The sequence below is a fragment of the Rhipicephalus microplus genome, chromosome 3, assembly GCF_043290135.1.
Source record: "Rhipicephalus microplus isolate Deutch F79 chromosome 3, USDA_Rmic, whole genome shotgun sequence".
Taxonomy (NCBI): Eukaryota; Metazoa; Arthropoda; class Arachnida; order Ixodida; family Ixodidae; genus Rhipicephalus; species Rhipicephalus microplus.
Window position 1 is genome coordinate 41,347,439 of NC_134702.1, and position 15,107 is coordinate 41,362,545.

A 15,107-nucleotide genomic window follows, 5' to 3' on the forward strand; every position below is an offset into this window, starting at 1 on the left:
ATGGGTAGGGCGTGGGGTTGTCACTGTGGCGACTGTTGAGCTTCTTGCGATTTCATGTCGGTAGCTTGGAAACCAATGATCTCTCTTTTGTCCAGTTTTTCGAGAAGAAAGAAAAAAAACCTAATCATCAGGAGGTTAAGACAGAAATAGTTAAACATGCATGCTGAAATGAACAGTTCCTTGGAGGCTGCGCTTGGGTTGTAAGAGGAAAAAAAAACAGTCGTGGCTATTCTGGTAGAAGCGTGAATGGATTTGTGGTGCATGACTAAGAAAAATATATACGGGAAAACTGCATACAAGGAAGGTAGCGTGGACATAACATTGCTATACTTAGGTGAATTTGTCTTGTAAATGACAGCGTAATTATATTTGTCTTAGTAACGTTCTTCAGAGAGCAAAGCTAGTCGATTGCCCAACTGGATGGACTGTATGGTTCTTACAAATGTAATATGCTTGATTGTAAGCTTACGAAAAATGTACAAATTCGTATAGTTACTACAAGTTCACTTGGCTCTACCATGCACTGAATTTATGAGCGTATCTTGGAGCAGACTCCTTTTGAGCAGCAACAGATAAAACTAATGCTTTGATGTTATGATCTGTTTTACAAAGTTTACCAGTAAATGTATTTTCAGCGAACCCGAGAACGAAGTAAACGATCCTAAACATTCGCAAGGTGTGCATCTTGTTTACTAAACAAGTCAAAAAACCTAATGAATTCACACACTAGCGCATGTGAAAGAAAAGGGCCATGTTTAGATGCAAAGCAGGGCATTTTCACTCATCAGTGTGCACGGCCACATTGTGCATGTTTATACCGTTTTCTTAGGCAGCGCCCGAGCAATTTGCCGGCGTTGAATTTTCACCCCAGAGGCTACGCAACCGGACGTCAGTGAAACGCCACAGCCGACGTGGTTCGCATGCTTTATACATGTTCGTTTCGGCGTAGCGGCGCGGAAAGTCTGACCCACGATGATTCGATTTATATGTGGGGTTTAACGTCCCAAAACCGCCATATGATCATGAGACCCACCGTAGGGGGGGGGGGGGGGCACTGGAAGTTTCGACCACCTGGAGTTCTTTAACGTGCACCCAAATCTGAGCACACGGGCCTGCAGCATTTTCGGCTCCATCGAAAATGCAGCTGCCGCTGCCAGAATTCCATCAAGTCTGGCACACGAACTTGCATTGATATGTCAAATCTGGTTTAAAACTGAGCTCCATAATGCCGATCGATCGAAAAAAAATCACAGCATATCCAGGAGGTGAATGATAACGAGGGGAGGAAGCACGGACGGACGCTTCGCCCCACTCATCATCATTCCCTCCAAGAATATGCTGTGACACAGTTTTTATTGACATGCATTGCAATCCAGCTGGCTGTTGCAACGACTAGGACGACACGGGAGGTACGACACACGGCGTAAGAAGCTTCGCCCCTAAAGGTACCGCGGTGCAATTTGGACAAATTAACCAACGGAAACGCTATCGATGCCGATGGGCTGCTTCTTTTCCAAGGTCAGGATAATCTCAGTAGCTGAACTCAGTCACCGCTCTTGTGTGAATAATAGAAGTCCCTGGCAGGGCAAATACACACTATCGTGTGCAACCGCCTAACAGAGAGTGCGTCGCTCCGCCATACACGCATCTCGTTGGAGCTCGCCGGGGTCAATTTGTTTAGAACACATGTTAAACGATTTTGAGTACGTCGTACTCAACTATGGGCGAGCAGTAAGCCGTCCCTTGCAGACAACCTGTGTTTAGAAAAAATGTTTAACGATTTCGAGTAGTTCGTACTCAACTATGGGAGAGCACTGAGCCGTCCCGCCAAAAGAATACTTCGGCCTGAAATACGTGCTTTACGTTCAGGCTGAAAACGCAGTGTTTTTGGAGCTTGCTAAAACTTTGCGCTGGCAAGCATATATATAGATGCAGCCATAATAGGTGTACTGGTGACAGGTGTATTTGTGTACGCTTTTATTCAACGACTCATGCTTTCCCGATCGAATGCTTGTCGGGGATCATTGATCACCCGTTTTACAGTGAGGCTGTTATGGAATCACAACACGATTCGAATGCGCGTCTTAGTTGTGCGCCACCGCCGTCACCGCCGAGGCCCGTAACCACTGCAAAACACGAAGGACACAACAGAATTCGAACCGGTTCCCCTATGCGCCAGCCAAGTACTCTATCACTGAGCCACGCCGGTGCTTCGAACCTCTCTGCAAAGTTACCTTAGGCAGGCTTGATGTCGGGAAAGCAATCGCGTTAACATGAGTGATAAAGCGTTTTAAAACAGGAAATGAACAATGATGTGTCACATGGTGCGAAATTCGCACCGAGCGGCGCTTAGCCGTTACAAAAAAAAAAATGGCAGCATATCCACGGAGTGAATGATGGAGAGTGGGGCGAAGCATCCGTCCGTTCATTCGTTCTTGCTTCCGTCCGTCCATGCGTCCGTCGGTGTGACCGTCCGCGCGTCCATTCGCCTGCCCGTGCGTGCGTCTGTTCGTGCGTCCGCACGTCCATCTGTGCGTCCGTCCCTACGTTCATCCATGCATCCAGCCCTACGTCCGCCCATGCATTCATCTGTCCGTGCAGCCATCCATGCGTCCGTCCATGCATCTGTCTGTGTGTCCGTTCGTCCATCTACTCAACACTCCAAGTACCACCATCTCGCATCTTTTTATCATATATTCCCCATATAGAAGCACCGCCATCCAGCGGACATTCCAAGGACTAAACGAGAGGTGGCACATGCACACTTTCTTACGGCTTGCGCTTCGGGTCCACTTCCCACCTTAAACCACCTCGAGTTCATGGTATATACTAGTTCACTGTATTCATGGCACTGCGGTCCTACGCTCGCTAAACCTTTCTAAAACCAAGGAGGTTACGCCCAGCGAGTATAACGTAGCAACCTTTTTCTGTCAGATAGTGCTCAATGTGCATGCCAGTGGCTGTTAATGGGAAATGAGAGACAGGAGAATTCGGCTTTTACTTTCTTACGGCTTGAGCTTCGTATCTTCTTTCCACCTTTAACCACCTCGAGTTCATGGTATATACTAGATGATTGAATTCATGGCACTGCGGCTCAACGCTCACTAAAACCTTTCTAAAACTAAGGAGGTTACACCCAGGGAGTATAACATATAGCAATCCTTTCTTGTCAAATAGTGCTCAATGTACATGACAATGGCTGCTAATGGGGAATGAGAGACGGGAGCATTCGGCTTTTAGTTAACGCGCACGCCGCGAACTTTTTATTGTTCAACAAAGCACAGGAAAAATCTCCCACCGGCACCACCTAGCAGGTGAAAATGTAAGACTGGTTGCACACTACGACTACGACTACGAAGGACGAACGGGTGCCGCTATAAGGAGCTTCAACTCGGGAGAGAAAATTGCTTCTCGCCGCACATAATATGTGAATCTGTTCCAATTTGCTGGTTTTTTGCGTTTCTTTTCTCTTTGTTTTCTTGAGTGATTCGTGATCTGTGAGAATATTGGAAGTGCTGTGTGTTACACGCTGTCTATGTTCTCTTGTTTGTACACGCCACTGAAGTGATTTTGTTACACCAGACAGTTGTACTCACCTGAAACGTTGTTACCAGTTTGCAATAAACTTCCCTGTTACACCCCTGAAAGGAAGGAAGGAAGGCAGAGCTTGAAATATGTGGCACAGACACATGCTGCGGGATTAAGTTTGATCTTGTTCACCTGTTAACTTTGGCGCATACTCACTATTGGGATTGTGTGGATTACAAAAGCTTCTAGCATAATTTTAATCGGCGTCAGCCACAGCACACACAGAAAAAAAGATGCACAAAGTCCCTTGCAAGTGTGCTGAGGGTGCTGCGCTTCTTTGAAGAATGACGAAGGATGGCATAGTGAACGCCTGCCTATCACACAATCATACCCTCAAGTGTGCTTGCAGTAGCTATCCAAAGTGCGTTAAAAGAAGGCTCTGAAGGGCCGCTCTTCCAGCTTTCGCTGTGAGAGTGCTGCGCGTTCCACGCAGGATCCGTGGTTTCTTTTTAGGGGCGAAGCCCCTTACGCCATGGGTCGCATGTCCCGTGTCGTCGTAGTCGTCGTAGTAGCCAGTTGCATTGTTTTTTTTTTATTATTTTTTTTTATTTAGCAATACTGCTAGCCCCAACTTGGGGCCATAGCAGAGTGGGTGTACATAGTACAACAAAATCAACAGTACAATACTGCAGTCAACACAGAACAAAGCACCTCAAACAACATAAAAAATGTTTCACGAAGAAAAAAAAAACACTAGTCAGATATAAATTTTTCAAATGCCTCGATACTGTCTGTTTCAATAATTTTGCTGTCAAGCTCATTCCATTCTTTGGCAGTGCGCGGAAAAAAGGAATACTTGAAAGTATTATTATTGGGCTGGAAAGGAACGACAGTGCGTTTATGACGTTGTCTGGTAGAGTAACCGGAAGAGAACTTTAAGTATTCACCTGTGTTACTATTTATTCGACCATTAACTATCTTAAAGAAGAACAACAAACGAGAAATTCTATTTCTTTCTGAAGTCCGTTTGAATCCCGCTTTAGCAACTAATTCAGAGACTGATGTTGGGCCGTATTTCTTGAAAATAAATCGGACAGCCTTGTTTTGGTTTCTATCTAGTTTATGGATATTGACATTGGTGTAAGGATCCCAGATAATGTTTCCATAATCCAAAATGGGTTGGATAAGAGATTTGTACGCCAGAATTTTAGTGTCGTATGATGAATAGCGAAGAGAACGTCTCAAAAAGTGTAATTTCATCATTGCATTATTAGATATGTAGTCGATATGTCGATCCCAGTGGAGGTTGCTACATATATGCAAGCCTAGATACTTGTACTCTATTACTCGATTTAGGATGTTTCCATCAGCTGTATAATTGTAAACAAGGGGACACTTCTTATTTGTTTCGCATGTCAATAAAAACGATTTCACAGCATATCCGCGGAGTGAATAATGATGAGTGGGGCGAAGCGTCCGTTAGTCCACCCATGCTTCCGTGCGTCCGTCCGTGTGTTCGTCCAACCGTTCGTCCGTCTGTGCGTCCGTCCGTGCATCCTTCAGTCCATCCGTCAGTTTCGCCGATCGTCATCATTCACCTCGTGAATATGCCGTGAGTTTTCATTGTGACAGTGTGATCTTCAATTGAGACAATTTGTGATCATCACGTTGGCACATTTTATTGTTGCTTGATGTGAACCGATATCAGCTCATGACTATGACTGTTGCCAGTAGCAAATGAGGTGCTGGGCTGCTAAGCACGTGAATGAAAGTCCGATTCCCAGCGCAGAATAACGAAACTGTTGGGAGGGAGCATTGCTGATTAAGAAAAGGAAAGAGATAAAGAAAGAAAAGACGTAATAGATAAAGAAAGAGGGAGAAAGAAAGAAAAAAGAAAGAAACAAAGAAAGAAAGAAAGAAAGAAAGAAAGAAAGAAAGAAAGAAAGAAAGGAAGAAAGAAAGAAAGAAAGAAAGAAAGAAAGGAAGAAAGGAGTAAGTCAGAACAAGTGACGAAAGGCGGCTATCAGTTGTACTGATTATGTATATTTGCTACATGTGTCTGAAAAAAAGGAGAAAACAAAAAGCAGCCCAAACAGGTGACGTCAGTCTCGCACGCACGCCAAGCTTATCACAATCAGCGCTAAAAAAGCACAAAAAGAATACTAGAAAGTGCACGACACTAGCCTAGCTTGCCCACCCCCCCCCCTTTTTTTTTCCCCGATGGGACAAACAAGGGCTCCTGACCCGTTGGAGGAATCGTACAACACACGTTTCTCTTTCCGACACAGCCGAAAGGCGAGAAGTCTACGCGGAAAGCGAGCTCGCCAATGCACGTCAGCACGTGGCCATCGGCCCCGCAGGGCTGGGAGTGGAAGTTTTATTCTGGAATATTAAAACGAGCCGCCGCTGCCAACAGGTTGCCGCCTCGAGTGACGGCGATCGAGCAGCACCCTTCCTGGACTACCGAGTGCCTGCCTCTTCTCTTTCTGTCTCTCCGACGCTTCTTCTTAGCTAGCACGCTCCATCAGCGCCGTCGCAGGTGGTTCCCGTCCTTCGCGCCACGGACGACGACGAGAGGTGAAAGGAGGGGGGCGACAACTGGCAAATTTTTCTTCGCTTCCCGCGGCCATTCGTCGATCACGTGCGAGCGACGCAATAACGGCCCGTCTCCCTTCAGGTGAAGAAGAAGAAGAGATGCGCGCTCGTTCTCCCCTCTGGTAGCGACTGGGAGCGCGCGCCACTGGAATTATCGTCCTTGCCCGTCGCCTCCGCAGGAACTGCAGCCGCCAATTCGTTTTCCCCGCCGGCCTCTCCTTACGAGGCATCGGTGCGTGCGCGTACACCCGCCCGCGTTCCGCCAGTGACCATCGTCGGCAGTGACCTGATCCAGAGAGGAATTTCGACCTGGCGAGAACGTGCGCGAGTGTTACGCGACGAGCGCTCGGGTGTACAGCCCACAGCAGGCTTGGCAGCTCAGTGCAAGGCCACCTACGCCGAGTACTGCAACTCAAACTGACTCCGCTTTGCCGAGGAAAGCCGTCCGAGTGATGGGCGCCAGAGAAGCGAGGACGTCCGGCGAGTCGGGCCACCACCGGACCGGTGAGTGTGTGGGTCGCCGGGCTGCGTACACTTTTGTGATTGAATGCCAGTAGTAAGAGTATCAGGTACTCTCCGGCGGGAATAGGTTTGACCTGCAATGTAAGAGTTGAGATGGTACGCTAGGAGAACTTGTTTTTTTTTTTTTTGGGCTAGGTGTGCCAATCGTTGCTAAAGGTGTTATTCGTGGCGCAAAGATTCCCTCTCTCTGCTATAATGAAGCTAACAGACCACGAATCTAAGAAGGGTGTTGGGGGACATGGCTTGGTATGTTCTAACTTTAGTACAGTAATTATAACAATAATATAGAGGAATGAAGGTGGACGAAAAATCAACTTGTTGCCAGTAGGCGGCGAGCGTACAACCTTCGCATAACTCGTATTGAGCCTACAGCTGTGGTCCCTTTCTTCACGTTCTTAGTTTGGTGTTTGCGTTTCTGCAATCCTGGGAGTCTCAGTCCGAGCTACTCGCAGCCTCCTAGCTCGGTCCTTAACTGTGACAAGCTGATTTTGCATCCGCTTTAATTACTTTCTATTTATGTCATTTGTAATACTACAGTTAAAACCTACAAATTATGCCTCCACTACCTTCCTTAGTTCCATCGTCTGTCGGTTTCTTAAGGGTCATCTAACAAAAGCAGCGAGCCGATCCTGGAAAGCACGATGCTGGAAAGGAAAAATCTAAGGTCCTTGTAGCTTTGTATCGCAAACGGTGAACAGAGCACGTTCTCAGTTTCGCAGAAGACGTTTTGCGGTTTGTGCAAGTTCTCCAAGCTGGGCGGTCACTTTCCTCCTGCCGAGTCTGAAACTAAAGAAAAAACCATGACGTGCGTGACCAAGTTATTTATGTGCGCACACACTGGCGGGCTGCCTACTTAATTATATGAAGTGGTAGAGTTTTGCAAGTACGATGAGTGGGGCAACAACTGTGCTCGATTAGAAGCGACACACGGCGTTCAGAATCAGGTACACGGGACTCCACTGGCTTTCGCCGATTGGTGCACCTGACTAGTATCGCGGATGGCGTTTCCGGGTCCGAGCTGGCGAGATGAGGCTCCCAAAGTTCTTTCTTGAAGTCTGATCGGGGTGTAAACAAAGACCATGCAGATTTAGGTAGCTTTCTGAACCATATAGAAGAGCCTTAAACAATTTTAAACCGTTAAGTAAGATGTTCTCACTTGCAGCCGAAGCATGCATGCCTGAGTTGTGAGCGTTTTTCATTACCTCGTCTCTTGGTGAAGAAGCTGTGAAATGATTCTCGACGGTAAATTCTACAAGGGGTATAGGTTGTTTATAAAATCGAAAAAGTGCTTGAAAGCCTTCAAAAAGTTCTCCACGCAAGCTCTATGTGCAGATGTTTATTCAGCGAAGCTGGCACGTGCTGCCACGGTGTTTATCACGGGCTGGGATCGGTTGAAGTGTGGTCTGCCTGCAATGTTCCTTTTTTCTGTCGTCACATTTAGGGGAGGCGCGTTTTGAACTTGTATGTTAGCTGTAAAAATATCGACGATACTTGCGAGTATTTTTTGAGTAGTGATTCCTGCTGTTGCGGGTATATCCCTGTAGATATACCCTCTGACAAAACCTGAAACGACACTAGCGCAAGTGTGGAGATCCCTCGAGGTAGCCTCAGTATGCTGGCATTTCTCTCGCCACGTGTTTGCGACACATAGCCTAATACAGTGGTTCAGTATGGAATTCGACGTCATTTGGCCTCATCAAGTGTGACGCCCACGGGAAGGCTTTCAGCTATCCCATAGTAGAGGACCAAGTACACTCTAAATCGTTCACCACTTTTTCCGAACACACACAAACCACAATTTTGTCGACGAGGCTTCATCAAGTGAGAAACCCAAAAGACGGCTCTCAGCTCTCCCATAGTAGAGTGCCGAGTACCATAAATCGTTAACCACTTTTTTTTCTCAACACAGCATTCACTTCGTGGGCACGCGTGTGTACTCATAACCCAAATGCGGAATCGTCGTAAACTCGTTCACGGTGTAATTTTTGTAAAAAGGGCCTCATCAAGTGTGAGGTCCACGGAATAGCGTTATGCTATTCCATAGTAGAGTACCTAATACTTTAAATTGTTACCCACTTTTTCTGAATACACATTGTCTTTACAGGTTAACAGGGCAGCCTAATGCTCTCCCATAGAAAAGTACATTGTACTTTAAATCTTTAAAACAATTTTTCTAAACACATGTTTGTTACATGTTTGTGTCCTCCCATAGTTGAGTACTAAGCACTAAAATCATTTACCACTTTTTCTAAGCACGTATACTTCTATGGTACTCAGAATCGTTCATGCTTCCTTCTAAACTCGTGTTATGCGATTCGTGTTAGCTGAAGCAAAGGGACAGCAAAGAAAAATAATGACTTGGTTTAGATTGACCAACTCCACTTTCTGAACTCTAATGTCATACGTTTGCAGAAAAATGACTTTTCCAGCGTGCTTCGCTGCAAATGTCGTCGAAAGACGATATTCTTCTGCAGGACTTCTTTCGTACATATCGTCGCATTTTCAGCGCAACCTAAGGAACACTAGGGTCTTTATAGTTATGCATTTATGTACTTTCTAGTAAATGAACACACCACCGAACACTTACGTGTTCATGTTGCACCTTGGATGTGCGTAATATTTGCTTTTCGTTCGACTATGTTCCCAAGTATAGACGCTGCCACCACTTCAAGATGGCTGGAAATTGAGCAAGTGAGCCGGGTGGCTGGTTGTTTCGTTTGACGACTGACAGACAGACAGAAAAACAGAGCGTATCCGGGGGTACCCTACCGTAGGAGAGCTAGTACTCTCACGTATGTACTCTCCCCTATGTAGAAATGGCTAACCTCCCTGTCCTTCCTCTTTCAGTCCTCCTCCTCCTCCCCTTGGTATTCTGCCGTAAGAGAGTACATGAGGTACTCTGAATCGTCAATCATTTTAAACGCGAAGCAGCCCTTTGACTATCCTGTGTAATGCTGTCCCTCCGTCCGCACCGTGCTCCCTTAGCCGCAGGTGTTGGGGCGGTGCAAAGTAGGTCACAACTTCCCTCGCAGTGCACGCATGTTGACGTCACTCTCTTCCTAGCCTGTCGCCGCTCGCCACGTGTCACCTCTTTCGCTTCACCCTCTCCACCGCTCGCAACGATCGAGCGCACATCGAGTGGAAACACTATTTCGGTTCGCTTTTCTGCCCATGGAACTTATACGAAACCCAAACCGCCTCCCGTGTCCTTGCGTTTCGAAGAAACGTTTGCTCGAGTAAAGGCTACACCGAGTTTCGCTTTAAAACGTTCTTCCAGCACCCGCGTCGACGTCCGTTTCAGCCGGGTCAACGGTGTGCTCACCGCTGCGAGCTGCTTCGCATCCTATTATAGCTCCCTTCGGGGAGATGGTCTATACTTTTCTTTCAAACACACGCACACAGACATACCAAAATTTCTGTGTTTAAGTATCCGAAGAAATTGAATAAATAAATGATCAGATGCTGGCTCTTTCCTCTCTTACTTTTCTGTCTCCCTTTACCCTTTCCCCAGTGTAGGGTTGGAAGCCAGATAATTTCTTGCTGGTTAACCTCCCAGCTTTCCACTTGCCACCCCTCTCCCTCTCTATTTCTGTCTCTATTCGATGCCGTTTCGGGGCCTCACTAAACACTCCGCAGATGCAAGCGGCCTATATACGTTCGTTGTATGGAAAGTTTCACTCAAGTAGCGGTCATTGCTATCAGCAGCTTACATTAGCTGCTAAAATGGTCGTATCTCTTGTTCAGAAGCTGACGGCAGCCATCTGCATCGCAGTCACGTTCACGTCCGGTTGGTTGATTATACGAGCCGTTTTGCTTAACTCAAGGACATTGCGAAGTTATAAACGGAGAAACAGCAGAAATCGTGGCTTTGCGGAAGCGTGTGCGGGATTCGAGCAGGCAGATGTAGACGAAGTGATTGCAATCTCTCATTCCAGGGGTAGATAAGGCAGGAATTTACTTAAAAGGGCACTGACACCATTTTTCGTAAGCGAGTTTGCTCTGTCATGTGGATCTCTTGACTGAGACGGATATGAGTAAGTGTGAACCCCGATAAATGCGCATATTTTATTTTAGCATTAAGATAAATTTTCCGATAGCTCATTTACCGATATTGACACTAGTTTGACGTCAGACACAGCACTAATTCAGGCAACTTCACGCAGCAGTCTGGCTTGTCCTGATGACGTCAGGTACGAAGACTTCCATAATGACCGCTTGCGCGTCACTGAAGCATTCAAAACTGCCGATTGTGCATCGCCCGCGTAGCCCGGGCGCGAAGAGGTCGTGGGAACGTCATGATATCACCTGAAAGCACGTGACAGGAAGCTGATAATATGGAGGAAGGAACAAGAAAGGAAGTAGCATCATGTCAAACGATTGAAGCCCGACTTGTTGTCCCGAACACGTGATCGAAATGACGTCAACACATGCCATGGGATGAGGTACTCTGGGTGGCGTTCCTTTGTGGGTGAAGTTGCGCTGCAACACCTCCCTTTCCCCAACCCCACTTTTCTTCTGAGGCATTTACAATCAAAACGCAGCATAAAGACGAGGACGGGCAAGTGGAGGCAGCTGCTCTTTTGTGCTCACGCCTAAGCCCTTGGAGCAGACAAATGGATCGCATACGTCATTGAAGGATTAAAAGGGATCTCGAAAAAGCAGTTAAAATCTATGGACAACCTAGCTTTACGGTGCCCTCAATAGTTTTCAGTGCTCTTTTGTTCTCAGACGACTCGCTGCAAGCCAATCAACGATGCCGGTGAAGCGCGAGCACCACTGCTTTAATGCTGCACTTAATAATTGCAGGGGCAATGAAATGTTCAAAGAGGTGTTACCACCCTGAAACAGAGGCACGGTATACCTTGAGCTCCGCAGGAAGAACACTGGTGGAAGCGCGGAATCGCCAAGGTTTCCTTCAGCTTCATAAGCTGAGCGAGTATAGGTGCAATTAGAAATAACAAAAAAACACTCCGACATATAAACGCGCGTCGATGATTGCCGGGCAATAAATAAACATGGTGCATCGACATTTTCTGCGTCGTCTAGGATTATGGTGATTACGTGTACCTTTTTTGGGCAAGCGTTAATCTGAGCCATTGACACGGACCAGTGAAACACGTTCTATGCCCTTCTAATGCAACGTCACGCTAAAGTTAAAGCTCTGCCGATATATTACCACCATGTGGGCAGCACCACGAATATTGATTATAGTTGGGATGATAATTGCACCTTTACAACCCATTATCAATTAAATCGAATCGTTTGAGCTTGGGGTCTGCGTGTTGCGCTTTAAGACGACCTACGACAAACTCCCCAAGAAATAAAAAGAAAGCGAGTGGAGTGTCTTCTTTGCTTCTTTCTTTCCTTTTGTTTTTCCAAGGCCGGTGATGCGCGAAAGTATACGCGCACAAATGAGAGATTCATTTCCGCTGGACGGCGTTGTTGTGCCGCTACCTTAGGCTGCAAACGTTTATCCAACACCTCACGGACGCTTTTACTATCGCGCCTACGCAACAAATTTGCTCGTACGCTCGGAGATGGCGAAGTTTGTGTTAAAAATACAGAAATGTTATGCAAGTGCTGTCGCCTATAGCCAACGCCCAGAGATTCGCGAAGCTGTCATCGATTCCATTAGGCTTTCTGCCAAACGCGCACACATAGAGATTAGTACACACACACACACACACACACACACACACACACACACACACACACACACACACACACACACACACACACACACACACACACACACACACACACACACACACACACACACACACATGCACGCGCATGCACGCACACGTGCTCAGACGCAAACGCACACACAATATTATGATTGCCGTCTTCCTCACAGTCACATTTACAAAGACAAGCAATACACCAGCGCCAACCTCGAAAAAAACGATCAAAAGCGCTAACAGAGACGAGGACGAAGTCAAGAAATTCGGCACATGACCATTCGAGTTTATTTGTTTTCATCAATAATGAGTCACCGCTTAAGTGTTTCTTCCTAAGGTCATTCTTTCGCCAAGCCAATTTTCGTTCTAAACAATGCACCGTCCGATTAGTGGCCGATCCCCCGGGGGTGGGTTGCGTCAAGCATCTTCTGAGCAACGAAACAATCGACCAGCAAACACTATGGATTTCAAGTTTGGAAGTGCTACAACTAGCATATGTACGTATACCAGGGAGCTAAGTTTCAGTTCGATCAATATCGATCAAACGATCAGTATCACAACATTCGATACACGTGCCAGTGATCGCATACGAAGGCACACAGCAAAATGCAAATCGTTTACAGGGTACCCTTTTACAACCCAAGCATGGATAATATGATTTTTTTTTTGTTGACATCTGAATTCGTACCCAGGCGCGTCTTCATGATCCGAATTCATAGAAGTTGTTCTGAATCAGAAGAAAAAGCTGCTTGTTATTCTTTCCTCTTTTTTCTTGTTTTTTTTTTTCAACGGGGCGTCCCGTTACGTGTACATTCGCCTCTTAGAAACTCCTAAGTGAGCACACAAACTACTGGAAAAGTACCGTCATCTCATACTGGAAAATTACCGTCAACTAAGCGCGGTGGAGATTTGCATCTATTCTCGCCCGAAATGGTGGCGTCTTTTCGGATTTCTGACTTTCTTCGGGGAGCGGAGTGGAGGCGCAGACGCACTTGCGGAAAAAAGCCACAAATAAACGCTTTATTTCGATCGATGGCCTCGGATTATGGAGAATCAGGATGCGTATAACGTCACCTGTCACCGAAATAGAAGACGGTATTCAGTGGATGCACGTGCCGAGCGTGCCAATGAAATTTGCTGCGGTTGAAGTAGTCCGCGTTAGTTCGATCCACTAGATAAAAGTATGCCCCGCCGCGGTGGTCTAGTGGATAAGTTACTCGGCTGCTGACACGCAGGTCGCGGGTTCGAATCCCGGCTGCGGCGGCTGCGGCGGCTGCGTCTCCGATGGAGGCGGAAATGTTGTAGGCCCGTGTGCTCAGATTTGGGCGCACTTCAAAGAACCACAGGTGGTCGGAATTTCCAGAGCCCTCCACTACGGCGTCTCTCATAATCAAATGGTGGTTTTGGGACGTTAAACCCTACACATCAATCAATCATAGATAAAAGTAAATGCGTGCGCATGCTAGTGAGATGTATGCACTTTAGTCATGGTGTCTTGCTGCGATATTTATTAAACTATTAAAGGCGACGCGTTTTCGCCACAATGCCGGGTCAGTGCAATATTCCAGCGCGGGGTCAGTGTCATTATATCCGGTACATCCACGAACCGGACAGCTTAATAGTTACGAAGAAAGGATTTTGTTTTCTTCCGTAGACCACATCTTCTAACGGTTACTGTCAATATTCGGAGTAACAACCCCTGTTAGCATATATCTGCGCATAGCGGGTGCAGAGAGACGTCAGCACAGGGGAGGACATGAGGGGGAGGGGTAGCAGAAGGGGGGGGGCGGTGCCCTATGGTTCTAGTGCTTTGCTGCTGACCCAAAACTCGCGGATTCAATCAACCTGTCGCAAAGTAACCCGTCGCAAAGGTCGCATTTAGATGGAGGCGAGGTGCTATAGAGTATACCCGGTGCCCTCTACTTCGCGATTTCGTGTAATCGCAGGGATGTGTCCCGAAACTACCATATGACTATGAGGGGCACAGTAGTCCAGGGCTCTGCAAATCTTGACCGTGTGTCGTTCATTAACGTGCGCCTAAATCAAAGTGCACTGTCCTCTAGCGTTTCCACTCCATCTGAATGCCGCCGCCGCCGCGGCCGGGATTCGATCACGTGACCCTTCGGGTTCTAAGTCGTGCACCCTAACATGTAGACTACCGTGACGCCTGATTGCAGTACACGTTGAAGAACGCCACGTAGTTGTAAGTTATGCGGAGGCTTCCATAGCGTCCTTTATAGTTTAGTAGCTTCGGGACGTCAAACCTCACAGATCAACCATAAAATAAAGATAACTACTCTTCTATCTCTGATGTGCGTGCGTGCAGGTTACGGTGTACGAGAAAGGAGCTTTGGTAGAAATGTATGGCTTGTAAGAGCAATCGATCGATATCTGGGGGTTTAACGTTCCAAAACCAGCATATGATTATGAGAGACGCCGTAGTGCAGGGCTCCGGAAATTTCGACCACCCATGGGGCTCTTTAACGTGCATCCAAATCTCAGCATACGTGCCCACAGTATTTTCGCCTTCATCGAAAATGCAGTCACCACAGCCGGGATTCGATCACGCGACCTGCGGGTCAGCAGCCAAGTACCTCATCTCCTAGACCACTATACGGCGGGGCGTAGTTTGTAAGAGTAAAAAGCAGACGACTCTGCAGGCCTAACGTCGTCTCATAAATATTCGACATGACGCGAGCTGGTGCATTAACCGTTGTTTTTTTAGCTCCGCATTAACACATCTTCAATTCGTTTGAGCTTTGAATCTGGGAAAGAGAATGA

The 15,107-nt window shown here is 46.9% G+C and overlaps 1 protein-coding gene across 4 annotated transcripts in view; it reads left to right on the forward strand.

Annotated features, from left to right (window-relative positions):
* The window catches only part of LOC119175965 (NAD kinase), a 120,465-nt gene that overhangs the window by 41,685 nt on the left and 63,673 nt on the right, over window positions 1-15,107 (forward strand). Inside the window, exon 1 of one of the 4 annotated variants that reach the window (XM_037427079.2) lies at window positions 6,300-6,627. The exons of the other annotated variants lie outside the window; for them this stretch is intronic. The gene's annotated coding sequence lies outside the window, so the exon portion shown is untranslated. Of the gene's footprint in view, window positions 1-6,299; window positions 6,628-15,107 lie in introns of those variants that run through there. 4 annotated transcript variants of the gene reach the window in all.